The sequence below is a fragment of the Myodes glareolus genome, chromosome 6 (assembly GCF_982192425.1).
Source record: "Myodes glareolus chromosome 6, mMyoGla1.1, whole genome shotgun sequence".
NCBI classification, from domain to species: domain Eukaryota; kingdom Metazoa; phylum Chordata; class Mammalia; order Rodentia; family Cricetidae; genus Myodes; species Myodes glareolus.
Window position 1 is genome coordinate 95268370 of NC_142031.1, and position 23011 is coordinate 95291380.

At 43.7% G+C, this 23011-nt stretch overlaps 1 protein-coding gene across 6 annotated transcripts in view; it reads right to left on the minus strand.

Moving 5' to 3' along the window:
• Ltbp1 (latent transforming growth factor beta binding protein 1) overlaps window positions 1-23011 on the minus strand; it is a 386955-nt gene that overhangs the window by 301403 nt on the left and 62541 nt on the right. Inside the window, exon 1 of one of the 6 annotated variants that reach the window (XM_048416148.3) lies at window positions 17659-17787. The exons of the other annotated variants lie outside the window; for them this stretch is intronic. The gene's annotated coding sequence lies outside the window, so the exon portion shown is untranslated. Of the gene's footprint in view, window positions 1-17658; window positions 17788-23011 lie in introns of those variants that run through there. 6 annotated transcript variants of the gene reach the window in all.

Genomic DNA, 23011 nt, shown 5'->3' on the forward strand with positions numbered 1-23011 from the left:
CAAAACATGAAGAAAAAAGCCAAGAGCATATACAAAACAAATGAATGCAAAATATAACCCACATGAACTCAATTTTAACAAAAGATTTAGGAAAGATAATTGAGTCATTAGCCAAGCGGTGGTGATGCACACCTTTAACCCCAGCACTTGGGAGGCAGAGGCAGGTGGATCTCTGTGAGTCTGAGGTCAGCCTGCCTTACAAAAGCTAGTTCCAGGACAGGCTCCAAAGCTACACCTTTGTAAAACAAGAAACCTTGTTTTAAAACACCAGAAAAAAAAAAGATAATTGTGCACAGAGCTGATGGTGACCCCTGAGAGACTCATAAATGCTTACAGTGATCAGGGGCTTTGTTCACCATTTTCAATTCTTCATAATGCATAAAAGAATCTAAATGTGATTTTTAATATAGAAAAGTACAAACAAATGAACTAGAGAAGCATTTGGTGCCTTCCTCTTCATACCCATCCTTTCCAAGTCCACACTTTTTTCTGACTTAGAATCCAAATCATAGGGCATGGGGCATAGCTCAGTGGTAAGGCAATTGTGCAAGGAATGCGTGCAAGGAGCATGTCCAAGGCCCTCAACTCCTTGCATTCAAATTCGAAATAAACACATAGCAGAACAGAAGCAAGCCGATTCGCCATTTTGATCTTGAAGTGTATTCTTCTTCTCTGATGTTCAAATACTTTCCTAGAACTCAATTCCGACCTGCTTAACGTCTCACTTCCACTGCAAGGCGTTTAGCTAGTTAGAAGTGATCTTTTTTTTTTCATTCAAAGCAAAAACAACACACACACTTATTATTAAATGAAAATGACACAACCAAATCCATATAAATCACACAGGGCCTGCCTTAAACTCATTTGTTTCTAATTTATTTCCTCTATTAGTAACATGTTGCTAAAATCACAAGAGAATAAAGCATCACTCACATGAATTAATCCCTCCTACCCATCTGCATCAAGGCAACCCGAAGGTCGGCCACGGGATCCAAAGAAAGGCAATTACCCATAGTGAGTCAAGGAGGAGGTTCAAGGCTGCACTGCCAAGAAATGACATCTTCCAGTGGACTCAAACCACCCTCTTCGAATCTTGGCATCCGGTGGTGTAAAAAATAAGATTAAGGAACACTGAAAAGCAAAGCTTGCCACCTGCTGCCCAATAGCAAAATCGTCCATGTGCAGATTACACTCTCGTTTTTTAAAGGGAAGCTCCCTCACAAGCCCACTGCCACGGGTGTTCACACATTGCGTAGGTATCCAGTAGTTCTTGCTACTTTTTTTCTTCTAAAAGAAAATGTCAAACCTAACTCCTGTTTTTATCAGATACTATTTCCAGGACTGTACATAATCAGCCAGAACTAGAGTGCCTCAAAAAGAAAGAGGGGGAAAAAAAGGAGAAGGAGGGGGAAGAGAGAAAGAAACTAAAAGGAATTAAAACACACACAGCACTTGCAAACTGCGACCCACATTGTGTGTCCAATAAAACTGAAGAAACTGCGTTTGTGTTTCTTACAGTATCCAGACCAGGGAGAAATGCCTTTGAAAAGGTGCCAGCATTGTCCTACGCTCCCGTGGCTTGTCATCGTTCTAACATGATATGGAATACTACATCCAGTTTTGGAGCCACGCAGATTTTAAACTCCAAACATTAAAGCATAACTGTGTTATGCAAGTTTATAAATAGTTTATATGCATTCACATAAAGAACCCTCAGTACTGGTCCAGCTGACCACAAAGGAAAACAAAGCTCTCAACAATTCTACCACCATTCTAAGGTTCCATTTAAACATTTCAGTTGTCAGCTATCTTAACTACACTAACACTCACTAGTGTTTTCAGGGGCTCTTGATAGATCCAGTATTAACTCCTGTTTTCATTGATTCTCGGACAGTCTGAGAATGTTAAATGAATTTTAGCCTTAAAAACAAAGCAACCAACTATCAAATATTGTCTGTCTTCTAACTCTATACTTGCGTGATTCCATGAGGTCAGGACCTCAAAAACAATCCAAAAGAAGAAAAAAAAAAAGTACATCTGACGGGGGGAAATGCCTGAGAATGAGCTACAAGCCATCAAGTTTAGCGATTACAGACACCACATGCATTCTAGGCCCTCAGAGCTCTGGACCAAGAAGAGGCCAGCAGCCCCTTGAAAGACTTGTGAAAAACTAGTTTATTACACAGCATCTATAAGTCTGGGCCTCTGAGGCACACCACAGTCTGAGCTTGCCTATATGCAGAATAGAGCCAAAGTGATACGAAGTACTTTGTTCATCTAGATCTACTATACAGCGGACAGCCAAAAGCAGCTCACGTTCAAGACCACACCATAATCTTGTCCTGTTTCTTAGTGGGTATTGCTTTCCTCAACACTAGAGGCAGTGTCTCCATGCAGAAAGAGGCCAGCTCAGAGGCTGTCACTTGAGGCCGCTGTTCCTGGGAAAGAGCAGCACACTTGCTCACAGTCCCTTTGTAGGAGTCCTCGGGGGCTATTAATTTCTGCACTACGACTGCAGTGCTTCTGATCAGCAGAAAATTCTCCCAATCTCTCACCTCACTGCCCATACTGGCCACACTAAGGCATCTAGAAGCAATCCATTTGTAAGGCTAATGTTGGTTACATTTTACGAACTACACCTATGATTTCAAACAGAACCTGGTACACACAGGGAAGAGTTCAGTAAATCACTCACTTATTGATCCTGGGACCATCAAGACCAGAGCTAGATTTTGGCTGAGTATGAAAAATGTGTGACTTTATTAGAAGGCATACATTGCATTAGATGCATTTTTTTTCCTTTAAAAATATAGCTCTAAGGGCCAGAGAGATGGTTCGGAGGTTATGAGCAATTTTTATATTTGTTGAAAGCCCGGATTAAGCTCATACGACCAACATGGCAATTTTCAACTCTTTGTAGCTCCAGCATTTTCTTCCAGACTCAACTGGCATCTGGACATACGGACATGCAAGCAAAACACTCGTGCACATAAAAATAAAAGATGAAAATTAAAAATACAGCTGTATTTGTTTTCATTAAACTTCTCTAGAAATAATACAAAGAAAAGGAAAAATGAATCCCTGTTATTCTTTTTTGTTGAAATGAAAGAATATTTACATTAGCTGTTATCATAGCACCTGGCACATATGAAATAATGAAATATGTGAGATTGAAAAATCCCCAATTATTCTGTTTTGGTTTTGGTTTATTTGTTTGTTTTAGCCAAAGACTTTCTAACAGACTCATGCTCTGAGACTTCCTCGGAAAGCATGAACAAATGTCTTTCCACCTTAAACAAGGCACTAACAAAACACCAAAGAAGTAATTCCCTCCTAGACTAGCTTAGTGAACCGAGGAATTTGCTGCAGGAGTGTGGATAGCTCAAAGGCAACCACATCACCAGGAAGCCCACACCAGCAGGAGAACAACTTATACCTGCAGGCAATTTGGCCACTCCCCTCCCTAGCAACTGTTACTGCTTATGTAACCTTGGGGAGGGGGGCTTGTGATTCTCCAAAGCTTCAGGAACTTTCTGAGATTTGTCCATTATGCTTACTTCCTAAATCTTGTAAGTTTCAATTACTTCCTGATCTTTAATGAGGCTCCTTCCAGAAGGAATGATTTCAATTCAGAAGAAATAGCTGCAAGCTTAATTATCTCTTTATTTTTTATGAATATCTTACATTACTTTGAACATGAAGATATGTAGGGCTTTAGTTCTTGTTTTTAAGAAACAGTGTTTTTCCCACTAGGTTTAGAAAGTGTTTCCAATTTTGAGGCAATAGTGTTATTTCTATCACCTGGACTGAGTGGACCCCAGAGCAAATCATAAAAACTTTCTTGGCAACTTAGACTTTAACAGATAATGAAACAAATACATGCCATATCTGAAACAAAAAAAAAACATTACTTAGGAATAAATGTCACAAAATAAATATGCAATCTCTGTTTCATACTTTTATATTTAACTATTTTAAGTATTGACTAAAAAGAATAGATACAATCAACAAACAGATTATTATAGAAGTGTCGGACAAGGATAAGGAGCTCATTTCCAGTTCATAGAATTGGGAATTATTTCATGATGTCTATCATGACAAGTGTAAGCCGGGACTGTGTCGCCCACAGGAGGAGGAATACCGGAATGCTTCTGGCTTAACATGAGAACACACAGAGATTTATGTAGTAAGGGGCAGAGATAACGTGAATCCTTTAAGGCAAAAGCTATGCAGTCAAAGATCAAAGCCCGATGAACATCTGGAGAACCAGGAATAAACACCTTGCTCTTCCTACATAGCACGAGGACTTGGTATCCAGAGTGGTTTGAGGATGGGTAGCAGATCAACAGAGAAGGAGATTAAATTTAGTTTTGCTTCTGATTGGTGAATTTGAGTCTGGGGCTAGAGTAGAGTCAAGAAAAGGAAGCATTCAGACAAGCTCTACCTCCCCACCCATTAAACATTCTAGAGATAGATAATATTGCACTGTACATAATTTTTTAACCCCGACATATAAACAGGTAACACGTAGTTCTTAACTTGGATCCAGAAGTGTTTCCTTTATCAGCAAACTGAATTCTTTCTCTCAAGAAGTTGCAGTTGGCTATAAAGCAGGCCCACCCATCACCCCTCCCATCAAGCTAGGTCTTCTGCCCTCAGTGATGAGGCAACCCACAAGTGACTCTTGTATTTCCCTAATGACTGCTGTGGGCCTTTTCCCACTTCTCTACGCCCTACTCTGACTCCTCTGTCAGATTATCAAGGACAACCCAAACATGGGTCTCCCCACCCAACCTCGTTGGCTACTGATTTTCAATTCTTTCTATAGAAAGTGGTCTCCCAACAGTGTTATGGAAACGGCACACTCACACCTACACATTCGGATATTGTTGTTTACTTAAAGCCCTACCTCTTCCTTAAGAGGTCACCTAATCCTGCAGATTCTGGTCAATCTTCTTAACTCTAATCCTCTAGTCCCCATTGATCTTCCCTTTCCTTGTTCCATATTAGGTTTGTAACCAGTGCCTACTCAAGTCAGCAACTAATGGGTACTGCCCTATGGTCATCACTATTGTTCAAACATACTATCTTGTCTTCAACATGCCTAACACACCTAACCAATACCTGGCATGTGACTGACACTCAACAAATGCTTCCTGGTAGAATGAATGAATCAACTTTTAAAAATTGAAAATCTGGCCACGCAGTGGTGGTGCACACCTTTTAATCCCAGCACACAGGAGGCAGGGGCCCGTAGAACTCTGAGTTCGAGGTCAGCCTGGTCTACAGTTGGGGCTACACGGACAAAGCCTGCCTCAAAACAAAAACAAAAACAAAGATAACTAAATAAGGAAATGTTGAAGAATCTGTATTGTGGAGGTCAGTGAGAGTCTATCTTCACCGTGATGAACCAAAATAAGGCAATCAATTAGAGATGAATGAAAATCATCCAGACTTGGATAGATAAACACTCAGGTGTGCGGCTGGTGAGACAGGGGCACAGAAGCACCAGGCACACCTGCCTGGCAACCTCAGCTCAGTACCTGGAACTGGCGAGGTGTAGTGGCTTCCAACTATAAACTCAGCAGTCCTACTATGAGACAGGAGGCACACACAGGAGAATGGCCTAGACATAAACACTCAGGTGTGTGGCTGGTGAGACAGGGGCACAGAAGCACCAGGCACACCTGCCTGGCAACCTCAGCTCAGTACCTGGAACCCACTGGCGAGGTGTAGTGGCTTCCAACTATAAACTCAGCAGTCCTACTATGAGACAGAAGGCACACACAGGAGAATGGCCTAGACAGGAAAATGGCCTCCAAGTCCACAAAGCAGCAGAAATAAAGAGATAGGTGCTTCAACCAGGTGAAAGGTGAGAACTGATTCTCTAGAGTTGTCTCTGACCTTCACATGTAACATACATGCCTGCACACATGTGTACATGCACACACACACACACACACACACACACAAATTTAATCTAAGAAAAAAAGATTTATTCCTATGTAAACCAGTAAGTCTCTAATAAGATAGAGGAATTCTGAAATAAATCACATATGAGTAACCAACTGTATTTATGTCTTCATGGGCAAATAGGGGTTTTTAAAAGCACAGGGCAAAAAGAAAAGTTTCTTTCAAATTTGAAGATAAGAAATTCAATAAAAGTCTTCCCCTTGAACCCCTTGAAGAATTCTTGAAATGTAGGACTAAAGGTTCTTTAATAGGAAAAGAGCAATTACAAATAAAAAAAACAATAGATAACAGAACATTATAAAGAATATTAGCAGACTATTCACACAATAAATTCTCCTATACTCTAATAAATTCTCTTATACTCAAATATGAAATATTCAATCTCACTGAAAAGAAAATCTAAAAAAACATATTAAAGTTATTCTGTAAGATAACGACATCTCACAAAAATATGCAAAACCATTAAAACTTCACAAACTGTCATTTATTTGATTTACTGAAGCTTGATTTTTTTTTTCAGGAACCACACTAGTTCTGTTTAAAATATCGCAGATCTGAAATAATCTGATATACAGGTGTCAGTAGTACATTCCTATAAAATTTACCATCTCAGCCAGTAGAGAAAATTAATTCAGGAGTAGGAAGAATCTCACAGAAAATACTCATGCACACTAAATTTCCTCATTACTGCGGGTCACAGGTTACCTTTTAAAACATCAAGTTGTGAAAGTCCCCCTAATTATATGACAATGGGTTCTTTAGAAAAGGGCTTTTCTCCTTCAAAATACCTCAGCTAAGTTGAGAGATAAACAGAGGCCAAAGAAATCCAAGAAAGGCAGAAAGAAAGAGAAAAGAGCCTCCCAAAGAGGGGTGGGGTGGGGACTGCCCCCCCAACTCTCTCTGATAACATCCCTTAGTGTGTCCTGAACACACAGAGTCCATGTCGTCTTCCTGCTCGAGTTACGAGCATCCTTCCTAGAAAGATAATTAGGAAGGATTAGTCGCTGCACAAAGAGGCTCTGAGCAAATTAACAAAGAAAGAGGCCTCCCCTCAACTTGTGCCCATCAAACCTCCCACCAGCGCCTGGCGAAACACCAACACCAAGTCAAGAAAAGACAGAACTCTGACCGTGCAAAAGTCAATCCCCTGTCAAAGAAAGCCCTAAAATGGGTTGGGTTGGGTTGGGTTCTGCTTGTTAAATCCTGTACCGGTGACAGATGGCTTAGCTGATTGGTAAAGGACTGAAAATGGCTTTCTACAGCGGCAACCAACGCCACCAGACTATGTTTACAATGAATCTTGAGCTGTTTTGAAAATAAACAATGTTTGTCCAACAATTTGAGATTCACAAAACCACTAAAATATTCACTGTGCCATACTTTTGGGGAGGGGTTGGGGCTTCAAAATACTGCCTTGAATTTGTTAGGTTCTGAAACAGGATCTCACTGCATAACTCAACTGGCTTCATACTGGCAATCCTCCTGCTTCTACTTTCTAAGTATTGGGATTACAAATGAGAGCTGCCATGCCTAGTCTTTCCCCTACCCTCCCCATTATTTTGAGTAAAGGCGTCTTAGAGTGATATAAAAGAATGTGAAACAAACAGTCAGAGAGCCTGGTTCAAGCCCTAGCTCCCATGTCACTTTGGGCAGGGCGTTCAGGATCTGACTTCATATCACAGTTATAAAACCATTATGGTTTGCATTGGTAGAAGGTTCTGGAAAATGGGGAGGGGGGACTGTGCCCAATTCTCATTCTATCTTCCATTGCACTCAAATATTAACTTCCAAAGGGATAAGCACCCAGGGTTGATTCTGCCCACAGATACTAACACTAATCAAATAGCTCTTCAGTATTTTGGTGGAGCTAACTTCATTAAGGGATGCAAGCCCAGAATCATAGGAACTCTAGTGAAAAATAATTCGGGTATGCCTGATCGTCTCTGTTGGCTTTCCAGGAGCTTGAGCCAAGTGTGTCAAGGTTCAAATCAATATGTAATTTAATACTTACGAGCACTAGAAAGCTTTGGGCTCGTAAAAAGAGTTTACAGTGTCAGTGTCCAGAATCCTCCCAAGAGAGGGGCTGGCCAGCTGCGCTGTCATACTCTGTATAAAGTGGCTTAGGCATTCCAGAGTCATGCTAGGAAATACAAGGAGCAGAAAGACCCAATGCTGTGAAGTCAAGACCCAGAAAACTAACTATGGTCTGATCAATGAAAAACCCTCAGGACATCTAGAGACATAGTAGAAATGGGTCCTTTGATATCTAGCAATACCAGAGAAGAACACAATTCCAGGCCAAACTATTTACCAACCCTGGAACAGACAATGGAACGAATGGTTGAGTCAACTTCTGCTATTACTGTCAGTTCCTTGGCCTGGTCACCTGGCATCGCTCTGGGTACAGTGAGGCAGCCTTGAAGACTGATTAATATCTACATTGTCAACATTTGAGTTCTACTGAGTCATGGATATCACTCACCAAATGAGCACTAAGCAGGCAGAAGAAATTGCATATGAATCCAAATGAATTCTATGAAGGTGAGATACATGCAAGATGTCATGAGGGAGCCTTGCAGGAAGCAATTGCAGGGTCTGAGATTAGCAGAGTGTGTATACATTAGTTAGAGAAGTGGATGATGGATTAAAGGCAGAAAACGCTTCCTGTTCATGTCAGGAAGGAACTGGTTGGACAGGACCTTGGCAATGACCAAATGAAAGAGAACCAGGTGAGTATAGGAAATCAGACTCCAACATGCAGAAGATTCTGATCTTCACTTTTGCAAAGCCAGCTGAGACCTTTAGACAGAACAAGGAGAAACAAGTATCGTTTTGGCACAGGGAACTCTCTAGTTACAAGCTCAGGTTTACATCCAATCATACTTCATAGAGTCCCAAATTATAGGACTTTAGGAGACAATCAGAGCCTCTCTCCCTGCTGTTAAAGTACAGAGAAAGTAGAGAGAGGAATTCTGGGGAAACTGAGGCTAAGTTAAGTTTCCTCTGAGACCGAAACATTCCAACCAACAGGGAAGCAGGGAGGTAAACGACTCAAAATAGCTTTTGGAAGTCCCTGAAACAGAACAGATTCACTAGGCCCCTCCTGGTTAGAGTAAGCAATAAAAGTCAGGAATTCCTCTCAAATGACAAAGAATTCCTCCACAGCTGCAAAGAAGACTCTGAGACCAGACCAGCTGCCTGGAAGAAGCAGAAACCAGCTAAGCTGCAGGAAGAGGTTTAGACCAGTCACTTGGAAAGGACCTCTTCAACCTGCTCAGCTGCTGCAGGCTGTACAGTGTGCTCCAGGTTCCCAACTTTGTGTGAATTGTCACCTGTACTAGAGTAGGCTTTGGTGATATAGCTGTCTTTGAGTCCTTTCTACTCCTGGAAGGAACCCCTCACCCATATTCCTTTAAGTAACCCCAATCAGTTGGACTTTGGTGGTGTCCATACTCTGGTCATGAGATTCCTATGTGGGCTGAGTAGACATGTGAGTTGCATCTCCCCAGGGAAAGCTCTGTCACATAAGCAGCTGGTTAAGAGAATAGAATCTCCAGCCTGGGTAGAAAGACCTAACATTTCAGTTGGGCCAGGTCAATTTCCTGTCCAAAGACCACTCCTAAGAAGACAAGTTCACCTTAAGACACAATAAAAGAGATAAATAGGCTAATTATTCCTTTGATGAAATACTCTACTATGCCTTCCAGAATTCTGGCCCCCAGCCTAGTTTCTACACACCACCATGGGGTTTTCTGTTGGATCAACTCCCTAACTCCAAAAGGTATAACTTTTTCTTTTCTTTTTCTTGACATTTTCTTTGGGACGCTAGCCATTACTAAATACACTTTTTCCTCATGCTTTGGGCTGCTTTACTTCTGCTCTAAAGCCCCACCTCCCCACACTGGTTTCCTGCTGTCAGGCAGTGGACCTCCATGTTAGTAGCTCAAACAACATGACTCTCACCCTTCTTTCTCAATCCTCTTCCTGCAAGCAGCTGCTGAAGTTTACCGCCTGCCTGCCTTAGGGTGCCTTTAATTCAAATAAAATTGTTCTTGAGCTTACATTTAAGCCGACTCTTAAATTCCTTTCTTAATGATACTGAGAACCCAAAGAGGGGATCCTGACTATCCCTGTATCATCTGGCCACCAAGGAAGAATTCCTCCAAATTTCTGTCACATTCTCTGTAAGCATAAAACATACGATCCACTATCTAATTCCACCTGGTCTTTCTGGCTTCTCTTGCAATCACACATATACACATTCTCCCCAAAAATAGCAGGCCTGAATAACGACAGACATTTTTTCCTAGATTAAAGAATCTAAGGTTTCAGGGGAGTCTCCATAAAGCTTTTGTGGACATCCCTCCCACACAGAAGTTCTTACCTCCAAGAACAAGAGACTTGAGGTCTCTGCTAGTTCGACTCTAATGTCTTTCAGGGAAAGATAACTAAGTAAAGTACACATTCCACCACACATGGCAGTGGCCACTGTCTTTTAGCTCCAACTTACTGCATATTTTAGAGAACTTGAGGTAGAGTCCACACCCACCTCACACGGGATGCCCACCCGTTAGAGTCTTTATTCTAAGCAATTCTGAAGCTGAGAACAGGTATGAAATTTTAGTCTTAAATGTTAGTCAAACTCTTAAGGCAAGAGAAGCAAGGGAGGATGGTTAGTTTAAGTTTAAGGAAACTTGGTTAACTTTGGTTAGCAAAGCACATTCAAAGGGAAGGAAGGATTTAACTGTGATTTAGTCAGTACCAGCGTCAAGCTCAACTGCGTTCTGACGTTGTCCACTATGCAGTGACAATCTAAAGATCATGGGTCCACGTCAGTCACATTGGCACCAGGGGATTTACGAGTTTCAAAAATGTATTTAATGAGTTTTCAATCCCACGTCCACTGTCAGTTTGGAGCAAGGCCTCTGACAACTAAGAAAGTCCGTTCTCAGGGCACAAATGTTTTCAAACACAGAAGCAGCACAGGAGAAGCATTCCGAGGCCATCATCTTGTTGGTAAAGAGTGGGGCCTTCTCCCCATCCTGTTCACCTGTGCCCACCCTTCCCAGACACCTCCAAGAACACTGCAATCAGAGTCCTCGGCCACACTATCTAGGTCAGTGGCTCTCAACCCTTCTCACTCTGCGACCCTTTAATACAGTTCCTCATGTTGTGCTGACCTCCAACCATAACAATATTTTCGTTATTACGTAATCACTGTAATTTTGCTACTGTTATGAATCATAATAGAAATATCTGATATGTCACCCCCATGGAGGTCATGGCCCACAGTTTGAGAACCGCTGGTCTAGAGGATGAGGTTGCTTGGCTGTGCCAAAAGGCTCGTATCTATAAGTAGTCTTCTCGGGGCTCCTCACAGTCCCGGCCATCTCTAACCTCTTGGTCTCCTGGATCCCCATTATTCCTCCCTGGCAAGTGCCTGGGTGTGCTTACACAAAGATTTCAAAGGACAATGTAAAAGAATTAGATATTTAAAACTTCAACCTGTATGAAGTACTTAAATCTATTTTTACTAAAGACATAAAGGTTGGCTTAGCTTCTAACTGGAAAGTACTAGGGTAGTTAGTCACTAACCTTGTGATTATAGCTCATTCATGGCAGGAAGGAAGACTTACAGAACAAGTTTAGCTCTGTGGTAAAATACTGTGGCGAGCAAAAAAAAAATTGTCCTTTCCCCACTCCCAGCGTCACCCTTACTCTATGCTCCGGAATCTGTGAGTGCTGATGTTCACAGCAAAGGGGGACTGAAGGTGCCGATAAAATTAACACTGCTAATCAGCTGGCCTTGGGATGCATTATCCAGACAGGCTCAAGGCAATAAATAATAAGTGCCCTTAAAAGATGAAGAATCCAAGGACGTAGCATCTGAGGCAGGAGGACTGTGGGTTTAAGGCCAGCCTGGGCTACTTAGTAAGATAGAGAGGGAAAGGGGGAACAGAGAAGGGGAGCGGGGAGAGGATGGGGAGATGGGGAAGAAAAGGAGGATGAAGGGGGGAGAGAAAGAGAAAGGAAGAAGGGAAGAAGGAGAAGATGGAGGGAGGAAGAAGAAGGAGAAGGAGGAGGAGGAGGAGGAAGAAGAGGAAGGAAAAGGAAGGGAAGGGAAGGGGAGGGAGGGAGGGAGGGAGGGAGGGAGGAAGGAAGGAAGGAAGGAAGGAAGGAAAGAAGGAAGGAAAAAGTGTTGTAGGAGGCTTCTAGTTAGTTCCCAGCTGCTCAGCCCCAAAATAACCACACAGAAACTGTAAATCACCACTTGGCCCATTAGCTCTAGCTTCTTATTGGCTAACTCTTACATCTTAATTTAACCCATTTCTATTCATCTGTGTATCGCCATGTGACTGTGGCTTACTGGCAAGGTTCCAGCATGTCTGTTCCTGGCAGCAGCTATATGACTTCTCCCTACCCTGCCTTCTTCCTCCCAGCATTCAGCATTCAGTTTCCCCACCTACCTCTGTTCTACCCTGCTCTATAGCAGTTTCTCAAAGCAGTTTCTGTATTAACCATTGGTATTCACAGAGGGGAATCCCGCAGCAAAGAAGAAAGAAGAGAGTTGCCAACACAAGAAAGATCAAGTCCAACACTGCTGGCTCTGAATGTGAATGAGGGGCCACAAGACAAGGTATGCAGGGAGCATGTAGAAGCTGAATGCAAAGTTATATATGTTCCACAATACCAGGAATGCAGACCCAGGCATCTCCTTGCAGCTCACTGGGACCCATCTGGACTTCTGACCTCAGAATGACAAAACAAGTGTGTTAAGGGACTAACCTTGTGACAGTTACAAGGCAGTGACAGGGAGCTAGCACAAAGACAGTCTTGATAACCTCTCCAGTTTAGAGACAACATGTACAGAGTGCCTAAATTTGAGTCTGGAGGCGGCGTTTAAAGATAGGTAAGTCTCTCCAGGCAAATGACTTAACCCCTCAACACCTGAGCAGCTGCATAGTATAAAATGGAGGAAATAGAACTACAGCTTGAGAGGGATTGACCTTTCCTGGGTCCTAGGTCCTTGGTGCAACAGAGCGAAGGGGAGGACCTATAGGAGGCGTGAGGAATCCTGAAGAATCTGCTTTGTGAGTAGACTGATGTTTCTCTTAAGAGTCTGGATTCACTCTGGTAAGACTATATTTGGTATCAAGAAGCTGAACTCATCACCAAAAGGAGGCCTATTACAAGCCACCCTGGCTCATTCTTGTTTCTTCTCTCTACATATGATCATTTTCCTCTCCTTCTCTTTCTTTGCTTTCTTTCTCTTCCCTCCAAACCTACATGGACACCCAGTCTTGGGCTGTCACCTCCTCCACCCCCCCAAAGCTAGAAACAAACCTCTTCTTTATGAATGACTCAGTGTTGGATATTTTACTATAACAGCATAAAACAGAATAAGACAAATAATATCAATTTCAAATTCTTTTGAAAGGATTAAATAGTATAATTGCCCGAAGCAATGAGAACAGTGCCTGGCACAGACCAGACTCTCGGTAAACACAAGCTGTTACCATCACACAGCACCACGGCCATACTGGCCGCCAGCAATTAAACTGGGGAACAGACCGTACCCAAACCGGCACTTGCCCTTTTTAGCTGAAAACTTTTGAGTTTTTATCACAAAATGTTTGAACATAATTGACCAGGGTTTAAGCCAAGGCTGTTATTGGTTCTTTATCAAACAACTTTGGGCCATTGTTTTCTCATGAGGGCAGTGTGTAGAGAGGTCTTATAGAACACGTGGCTGCCCTTCTCTGGCCAGCTCTCCAATCTCTACATTATGGGTTATTCTTCCTTCAAAGTCTTTCTCTAGACCTCTTCAGTTCCAGTTCCTCAGGGGCCGGAAAGATGGGTTGGTGGATAAGAGCACTTGTTGCACGAGCAAGCAGGAGGGCCTGAGTTCGGATCCCAGCACCCACATTTTAAAACAAAACCAGAAGGGGAAGAAAAGCAGAAGACGGGCATGGCCACATGTGCATCTGTAACCCCAGAGCTGTGGGAGGGCAGAGACAGGAGGATCGCTGGGGCATGGTGGCTGCAGCCCAGCTCTAGGTTTTTGTTAGATATCCTATCTCAGAAGAATAAAGCAAGGGTGATAGAGAAGAGCATCTCACTCTGTCCTCCACTGGCAAGCACACTGGTGCATACACACATTGATAAATCATACTGGTACATACATACATTGACAAATCATACTGGTGCATACACACATTGATAAATCATACTGGTGCATACATACATTGATAAATCATACTGGTGCATACATACATGGATAAATACTAGTGCATACACACATTGATAAATACTGGTACATGTGTGTATACTTAAATAACAATCCTCATAAAAAGCTAAATATTAGCCCAAAGACACAAAACTTCAATTATTCAGCATAGAAAGGGTATGGATCTCTAGCAGTCAGATGACTCAGTTAATACCATATTGTAGACTGGAAATGCCCTAAAGGGTGCATCTTAAATGTGCTTATCATAGACAGCAAAATGGGAACTTGTGAGATGGTGTGGTGGTTTGAAAGAAAATGGGTCCCATAGGGAGTGGTACTGTCGGGAGGTGTGGCCTTGTTGGAGTAGATGTGACCTTATTGAAAGAAGTGTGTCACTATGGGGGTGGGCTTCGAGGTCTCCAATACTCAAGCTACCCCTAGTGTTACAGTTTAGTTCCTGCTGCCTGCCAATCAATATGCAGAATTCTCAGCTCCTTCTCCAGCACCCCACCTGCTTGTATGATGATAATGGACCGAACCTCTGACACTGTTTGCAATAGTCATTTTATAATATATACCCATCAAAGCATAGCAATGAACATTGTATATACACAATTTTATCAATTGTTCTTCAATAATACAAATATTTCCAAAAAAAAGCAAGAAACTGAAACAATCCAAAACATTCACCCAGACTATAATAAATAAGAAATGTGGTATGCACACATGGTGAAATAATCATTGACAATGTAAATAAGCCAATTAGAGTTCACAACTACACAGATAGATCCAAGGTATAATACTAAGTGGGAAACACACTGTGTTACTAAAAGACAATTCAAAGATGGGCAGACTAGGTCTGTGAATATGAGAAGTCCCTCTGGGAAAGAGGAAGGAGGAAGGTCTAGGGACACCGGACTGTGCTTAATGTCCTGTTCTTTAACGTGGATGGCACACATGCCAGAAGGCAGTCACTTTGCCATGACCATTAAACTATAAACTATTGTTTGCTTTTGCTTTTAAGTTCCATGTAAGTTCAAGTTTAAAAGGTGAAACAAGGACATCTTTGGTGATAAAACTAATCATTGGTTCAAATTTTTATTCTCATCCCAAAGGTACCTTGAAATGAGCTCTGGCAGTCTTTGGATTGAGTTCTTCACCTTCAACTTTGTAACATCTTGCCTCTACTTCCACATCATCAAGCAGATAGCAAAGACTTATCAGGCAAATGTACAGTAAAGCATGCCGACGCAGGGTCCAAGAGCCTGGGGCTCTTCAAACACAGGCAGCATAATAATAGGGGGAGAGGTAACTTCCGCACTGTAAGCATCCATGGAACTCCACGGGCAGGGGTATCCATGGAACACTGCGGACAGGGGTATCCATGGAACACTGCAGGTAGGGGTATCCATGGAACGCTGCAGGCAGGGGTATCCATGGAACACTGGGGGCAGGGTATCCATGGAACACTGAGGACAGGGGTACCCATGGAACGCTGCAGGCAGGGGTATCCATGGAACACTGGGGGCAGGGTATCCATGGAACACTGCGGACAGGGGTACCCATGGAACGCTGCAGGCAGGGGTATCCATGGAACACTGAGGACAGGGGTTTCCATGAAACACTGGGGGCAGGGTATCCATGGAACACTGAGGACAGGGGTATCCATGGAACACTACAGGCAGGGGTTTCCATGGGACACTGCGGACAGGGGTATCCATGGAACACTACAGGCAGGGGTTTCCATGGAACACTGAGGACAGGGGTATCCATGGAACACTACAGGCAGGGGTTTCAACTTTATCAATGCCTTTCTTCCTCCAGGCAAAACGAGAAAAATTTGAAAGACTTCTACTACTGTTGCATGTATCCATGTTGAGACCATTGTCTTTCTCTATCATAGCTACATTATTTTTTAAGATCTAATACTTATTTTGTGTGTGTTTTGCCTGCATGTACGGCTGTGCACAATATGAGTGCAGTGCCCACAGAGGCCAGAAGAGGGCACAGAAACGCCTAGAGATAGAGTTACAGCCGGTTGTGAGCAACCACATGGGTCCTGGAAACCAAACCCGGGTCCTCTCCTAGAACTGAGTGCTCAGCCATCTCTTCGGTCCCTCTACCTCACCTTTTCATTCTAATAATTTTTTATTACTTTATAAATAATACCACTCAAAATTTGCACTTCCTCCCCTCCTCCCACTTTCCTCCCGCTCCCCTCACTCACCCTGCAGTTCTAAGAGAGGGCAGGGTACCCTGCCCTGTGGGAAGTCCAAGGCCCTCCCACCTCCATCCAGGTTTAGGAAGGTGTGCATCCAAATAGACTAGAATTCCAAAAAACCAGTACATGCAGTAAAGACAAATCCCAGTGCCATTATCATTGGCTTCTCAGTCTGCCTCAATTGTGACAGAGCCCACATGGGAGCACGTGAATGAGCTCCTCTACCTCACTTAAAAAAAAAAACAAAAAAAAACAAAAAAACAGTGTCTCTCACAGAGCCTGGAGCTAACTGACCAGCTAAACTGGCTGGCCTACAAGCACAAGACATAGCACTGGGATTGTAGCTATGCACTGCCATGTTTAGCTTTGCAGGAAGTACTTTTAATTTTATGCAAATCTCAGTTGAAGCCCCTCTGAGTGCCTGTGTGTGCAGAGAGGAGAAACTGCATGGACAGTATCAGGAGTTGTAAACACAGGGAAGCTCAGAACAGACACGGGGGGGAGGGGGGAGCGGCGGCGGGGAGTTCACTTCTGTGAGGCCCGGGTGAAGGGTCAACGCTAAGCAGCATCCACTATGGTGTGGGCGATCATTTGGGGATAGCAGCAAAATTCAAGGGCGGAAACATTTTAGCTGTTCTAATAGGTTCACTCCAAGGACCGATGGCATCTGTTCACACCGCAAAACCACGAGCATCTCTCCCTAAAGCTTCAGCTCTAGACAGCTTTATAATAAGCTTTCTGTTGTTGGAGAACAAAAAAGGAAGGTATAGGAAAGTTCAAATAAAGAGAATAAACTCGTGGGCAGCTGCTGTCATCGCTGAGGGCAGAGAACTCGAAGGACCGCTTCACCAAGGATCCCGTCTTCGGCGACAGCAAAGCACACTTCTGTTTTGAAGATTCCGGAGCACGGGAATTCCTCACCAGGAAGGCGAGAGCCTGACAGAGCTGAGGCTCCACATCCCCTTCCTCCTTCACGGGGGGGGGGGGGGGGGGACATCACTCAGGGCTCCTATCAGCCAACCCACACGATAAATGTCAAGTACTCATTTCTCAAGAACTTTAAAAGTAGAAGGCGCCCCTCTGTGTGGACTTTTAAAAGACCTCCTCTATATTTAGAAACTTTCTGGCATACTACAAACTCGCTTGGTAAATATAGAACACATTTCGAGTTAGTCCCCCCCTTTTTTTTTTTTAAAAAAAAAAAAAAAAAGAACCCGTTCAAATTCGCTCCTTTTACCTTCATTGCATCCGTGAGAGGAGGTGGCAGTCAAGACGACTATTAGTGTCTTCAAAGGGAAAAACTAGCTTTTCCAGAGCAGTTAAGCACCCTCTTTTGTTAGAGCAGGACACCAAAAAAACGAGGAAAAAAACGACCACAAAAAAAGAAAAGAAAAGACGGGCTGCATGTGAGCTCTCCAGATAGATTTGACATCTATATCCTGACTGACACCAGACTTCCTGCTGAGGCCCAGAGAGGGGGGCCGGGCACATTGTCTCCTCCATAAGGACTTCCTTCTCACACAGTACATAATAGTTCTGCACTTGGCAAAACGGCACTCATTGTACCAACACTCCCCAAACAACTAAGGGACCTAACAAATAAACAATGTCCCTTTGAGCTCTGTGTCAGGCTCCCATGGCCAGCGCTTGTATCACCCATCATGAATAACAAGGATTTTAAAAAAAATAATAATCAGTATTTTACAAGCTTGTTGGCAAGCCTTTTTAGCAGCCCTGAGAGTTGAAAAAAAAAAAAAGAAAGAAAAACTTCTTTGGAAAACATGAATGCATTTGTGACATGATGAGAGAGAGAGCTCGGAGCTGGAGAGAGCTGAGCCATTCTGACTGGTGCTCTTTCGGGAGTTATTGCTACAGCCACGGCTCGTGTGCATTCACACCTGTCCACACGAGAATCAAAGCCGGGCCCTGGCAGGGACTACAATCTAACAGTGGCCGTACAGGGGTGGCACTCACAGTTTGCGTCTGAATAACATCCACCGCATGCAAGTGTGATGGATACCCAAGCTGTACTCCAGAATTATGAAGCAGTCGATAAAAAAATAATAATAATAATAAAGGAATGTGGGCCTGAGGGGAATAGCTCTTGTGCCTTGCAAGCGTAAGAACGTGAATTTGATCCACACAGAACCCATGCTAAAAATAATAATAATAACTCAGGTGTGGTGGCATTCTTGTAATCCCAGGACAGGGGAGACGGAAACAGGAGGATCCCTGGGATTAAGTGACCAGCCATCCTAGACTATATATTGAGTTCCAGGTCAGTGAAAAACCCTGTATACACACACACACACACACACACACACACACACACACACACACACACTCACACACTTGAAGGAATCTGAAGTGTGACAACAGATACTCATGTACAGGAAAATGAAGCATCGTCTGGCCATTTCTTCATTTCACGCAGAGGCTATAATGATATCGCGCCAAGAAACAGAAACAGCACAGTGATAAACCTCGTGCGAAAGCGAGAAGAAAGCTCCAGACCACGGTGCTGGCTTTTCCAGAATACACTGGGCAGTCTCTCCAAACCAAGTAGCCATCCTTGTCCTACTGACACCCACTTGACTGAGTTATTAGTAGGGTGCAGGGTGTGGTCTCACCTACTTCACCCCAAAGCTCCATCACAGGCCCTCCTTTTCAAACCAAGCACCAGACACTTTCCCGGACCAAGGCAATCAGGAAAACTCACCAGGATTTAAAGGCCCAGCGCCCTCTTCCTCACATGTTGGAAGCAGAGGTCACACCTGGCTCTCTTTCCAAGTTCAGCCAGGTGCCCGGGTTGACACAATGGTAAGACTGGGTCCACTTCCTTCCTCTGAACCACCACAACTGTCACACCTGATCACGGGTCCGCTGTGGTTACCTCTGGTCCTAATATACTGCAGATGCCCCAGGCACGGGAAGCTTCCAAAGGATCTTGCTCCTATTTAAAAATTTCTTGACTTTTTTTTTTCTAAATGGTCTGTAACAAAAGTATTCCCAAAATATAAAGAGAATTTTGTAAGAAACCCTTGTGTAACCCACCATTCTGAATGGAAAATTATCACCACATAGCTGACCTCGAGCTACCATCCCTCCATCCGCTGGATTTTGTGGTCCATCAAAACCACAAAATCTCAGACACCACACACCTTCATAGATGATGCTTTGCTAAGATCTTCTTCCAACGCCATCATCAGACCCCCTCAAATCCAACCCTACCCTTTCAGACTCTAATCAGCATAGACATTTTCCTGACTACCCTATAACCCATCTTTGTTCTTTTATATGCAGTGTGTTCAAATCACGACAGAAGTGTGGTCCAATTACTGTGACTGGTTAATGAGTTTCTTAAGTTTTTACAAACTATAACTTTTCTTCCTTTTGCTTTTATTGTGATTTTTTTTCATTTGCTTAGTTCCCTATTTGGGAGGGGGCAGTGTTATATTGAAAAGGCATTCAATAATCTGGTTTTCACACAACTTTTAATGTCTGTATTGTCAATATTCCTCACTTACATCAACCCATGTCCCAAAAGTGGCCTTCGTAGTTTTCTTTATTGTTGCTGTGTTAAAATTCTCTAGCCAAAGCAACTCAAGGGAGAAATCAGCCATTTTGGTCCGTCGTGGCAGGGAAGCCCTTGGTGGCAGGGAAATCAGTAAGGCAAGAGCTTGAAGCAGCTGATTACATCACACCCACCGTCAGAAACACAGAACATGCTACTGCTCAGCTCCCACTTATATACCCCAGGACCCCAACCCGAGAACAGCACCACCCACACTGGCTAGGTCTCCCCACCTCAAGTCTGCCCTCTGCCCGGAGGCCTGCTGCCCAAGCAATTCTACACCTCTGCCAAGAAGACAACTGACTCCAACCATCACTGTCATTTTTAAATATGTACACAATTCTTCCTCTTCCTCCCTTTCAGCAGTGCCCCCTTCAACTGCTCATGCATGTGGACCTAATGACCCACTTCTAAGCTGTGAGAGTTTGTCACATTAAACACTACTGACTACAAAGGCACCCCGACTTTCCCTCTGCTCTCCAGCTCTAGGGTCACTCAGAAGACAGCAGCCATGTTGGATGGCCACGGGGGGGGGGGCGAGGGAGTGGACTAAACCTTCCTGTGTCAGCGTTGAGATTTCCTATCAGTGACCTTAGCAATGAGTCCTCCCGGCTCATTGATAGCCTCCTCCGTATCAGCCATGACTTCAGGTGATGGTTGCCCCAGTCATCACCTGTCTGCTACATCAGAAGAGACCTAGCCAAAGCACACAGATTTAAGCCGACAGAATTACACACACACACACATACACACACACACACACACACACACATACACACACGCTACTGTGCATCAAGACATGTTTGGTGACTCCGACTGCTGAGTTAGAAAAGATAATTAGTACACAAAGGCCTTGAACTATCACCTCTCTGGAAACACCTTCCTTGGTTCTGCAGGCCCAAGTTTACTGATTTCCAAGATTACTGAAATTAGAAAGTTTTCTAATTTCCAGACTGCCATTTCCAGAGGGCACCCCCGATTCCACTTTGTCAACACACCGCCATCTGGAAACAACTGCTTCTTGCTTCAGGTCCCTAAGGAGCCTTGGTGGTATCCCATCCAATGTCAAATTCCTTCAAGCCATCTCAGCCAAAAGTAAAAACCAACTGTGTAACCGCCGCCTGCCTAATCTAATCTAATGCCGCACCCGCTCCCACAGGGCCTCCTGTCTGTGCCATTTGAACAAAACGGTTTTATCAAACTGAGTTTTTCCTCAGGCTCTCCAGGTACACTCTGCCCAACCCCTCACATTAATATTTACAGGGCTCCCGCCCTCACCTCCCACAGTTCTCGCTTGAATCGCCACCCCTGGGGCTTTGTCTAATAACCAGTCCTCCCCACCTCAAATCCTTCCAGCTTTCCGAGGACACTGTCTGAAGTTTAATTTCTCTGCAGCCTCATTCATCAGTCCTCTGCCCTCTGCAAACTGTGAACTCCCCAAAATAGCATGTCTGCTCATGTACCACCCTTTCAAGAGGATAACTTCTCTCTACGTAGATGGGCTGAGGGAAAACCGGGCCATGATCAAGACTCAGTACTTCAGATAGTGGATGCAAAAGGTTTCTTTTGGCATTTTACACAACTTTGTGGCTATAAGTAGATACTTTTCATGATTCTTAACCACCTACTTCACCTGTTAAAAACAAGACTTTCGGGGCTGGAGAAATAGCTCAGTGGTTAAGAGCACTGGCTGCTCTTCCAGAGGAGCTGAGGTCTCTTCCCAGCACTCACACAGCAGATGACTGTAACTCCCAGGGGATCCAGCACCCCTTCTACCCTCTGCCCACTATTGTATATAATGGTTAGGTAACTCCTTGAGAATATATGACGTGTCCTGAGCTTCACAGATCCAAGAGCTAAAAATGTCCCTATAGCATCTGAGGCTACAGTAACACTTTCTCCTGCTCTGTTAAAACCACCTACCTGATGTTTCCACCACTGTATTTAAAATGTCTTAACTTAAAACCTTCTTTCTCAAGCTACTGCAAAAACTCAGGGGAAGGTTCCAGATTGAAGGTGGAATTTGGAGTAAACACAACCTGCGTTCCCAGGTCATGGTGTTTATATTTGGTTCCAGACTAAAGCGTCTCACTCCACACGTACATGTCCGGTCAAGGCGTGGCTCTGATGGGATGCGGCAGCTGCAGAATCCAGAGCCATTTACCTAATGACTCCGCTTTTACAGAAGTCAAGTCCCATGTGAAGCTGCAGCCTTGTGGACTATCCCTTTACACTGTGTGAAGCTATGCCGCCGTAACTGGTTAATAAAAAGCTAAGCACCCAACAGCTAGGCAGGATTTAGGGGGGCAGAGAGAGCTCTAGAAAGAAGAAGGTGGTGTTGCCAGCCAGAAGGCGAGGAAGAAGAATGGATGGGGAGTACAGAGAAAAGGTAACCAAGCCACTTAAAAGAATGGATTAAAAGATATAGGTTAATTCAAGATATAAAACTAGTTAGAAACAAGCCTAAGCTATCAGCTGAGCTTTCATAATTAATAAGTCTCTGTGTCAGTATTTGGGAGCTGACTGGTGGGACAGAGAGAGGCTCATTACAAATTGTGCCCAGCATCCAACACAGAAAGCCTGAGAAAGTGAAGAAGAAGGGGGGGAGGAGGAAGAGGAGGAAGAGGAAAAGGAGGAAGGAGAGGAGGAGGAGGAAGAGGAGGAGGAGGAGGAGGAGAAGAAGAAGAACAAGAACAAGAACAAGAACAAGAGGAAGTAGTAGTAGTTCAGAGTCAAACGCAGCTTCCTGGGGACCAAGGTCTCTCAGATAAGATCTGCACAGAGAGGCTGAAAGTGATGGAGCCAGCCACCACAGCCACCAGCACTATATGACAGCACCAAGTGCTAAGCTGAGCCACGCCGAGCAGCTGACATAGCAGTTCATTTGTCTCATGCCATCAGAGATCACTACAGATGCTCAATAAGACAGATCCAGGCAGAAGAAAAACCTCTAAACAGGTTATAGTGTGTTCAAATATGTACATAGGCTAAAAAAAGAAAATGGATACATACATTC